Genomic DNA, 1,670 nt, shown 5'->3' with positions numbered 1-1,670 from the left:
TGCAGTCTCACAATATCAGCAATATACAGCTTAGCTAACTTTTGCAGTGAAGAATCTATTTTGATAGGAATGAAATGAGCAGATTTGGTCAACAAATCAATGATGATCCAAACTGAATCTTTCTTAGTGGGGGTTAAAGGCAATCCATTAACAAAATCCATTGTTACTCGCTCCCACTTCCACTGAGGAATCTTAACTGGCTGAAGCAAACCTGATGGCAACTGATTTTCAGCCTTAACCTTTTGGCACATTAGATAGTGAGACACAAAAGTAACCACTTCTCGTTTCAGTCTGGGCCACCAATAAAGTTTTCAGAAGTCTCAATACATTTTATTTCCATCAGGATGTATAGCATAAGGGCTACTATGCGCCTCCTGTAGGATCTGTTGTCTCAACTCCTTATCACTAAGAACATAAATCTAACCTCTAAAGCATAGAACTTTGTCGTTGTTCAAGCTAAAATCTGAAGTTTCACTCGAACCGATCTATTGCAGTCGTTGCACCAAAAACTCATCGCTCAACTGTTTAACATGAATCTATTCAACCCAAGTCGGTTTAACCTGTAATTCAGCTAACAGTCCACCATTTTCAACTAACTCAGAGGAGCTAACATCTCTCTCAGATCAGTCATCACTCTACAACTAAGAGCATCAACTACCACATTAGCCTTACCCGGATGATACTCTATTATTCAATCATAATCCTTACACAATCCAATCCACCTATGTTGTCGAAGATTTAACTCTTTTTGAGTTAACAGGTACTTGAGACTCTTGTGATCTGTGTAAATGTTACACCTTTCACCGTACAGATAGTGCCTCTAGATCTTTAGAGTAAACACAACTATAGCCAGCTCAAGATCGTGTGTAGGTTAGTTACCCTCGTGTGTCTTAAGCTACTGCGACTCGTAAGTAATCACTTTACCATCTTGCAGTAGCATACATCCTAGCCCGACGTGCGACGTTTCACTATATACAAGAAACTCCCGAATCGAATCTGGTTGAACTGAAACAGGAGCTTCTGTAAGAATTAACTTGAGCTTACCGAAGCTAAACTGCTGTGCCTCAGACCACACAAAGTGAACATTCTTACGGAGTAGTTTCATTAGAAGTTATGCAATCAAAGAAAATCTCTCGACGAACCTTTGGTAGTAACCAACCAAGCCCAGGAAACTACGAAGCTCAGGTACATTTTTCGGTAGCTTCCACTCAACTATTGCTTCTATTTTCTTGGGATCAACTTGGATCCCTTCCATAGTTACCACATGGCCAAGAAAAGAAACTTCCTATAACCAAAACTCACACTTACTGAACTTAGCATACAAGTATTTTTCTTGGAGTATCTGGAGTACAATACGAAAATGAGTATCATGCTCAGGCTCAGTCTTAGAATAAATCAGGGTGTCATCGATAAAAACAACTACAAATTGATCTAAGTATGGATGGAACACTCGGTTCATTAAATCCATGAATGTTGTCAGGGCATTCGTCAAGCCAAAAGGCATTACCAAGAACCGGTAGTGTCCATAACGAGTCTTGAAGGTAGTTTTGTACCCATTGATCTCTTTGACCTTAAGCTGATGGTAACTAGAAAGCAGATCAATCTTAGAGAAAATAGATGCCCCTTGAAATTGGTCGAACAAGTCATCAATCCTCGGCAACGGGTACTTA

Source organism: Gossypium raimondii, chromosome 4, assembly GCF_025698545.1.
Source record: "Gossypium raimondii isolate GPD5lz chromosome 4, ASM2569854v1, whole genome shotgun sequence".
In the NCBI taxonomy this organism is placed as follows: Eukaryota; Viridiplantae; Streptophyta; class Magnoliopsida; order Malvales; family Malvaceae; genus Gossypium; species Gossypium raimondii.
This window is presented reverse-complemented; position numbering follows the sequence as displayed.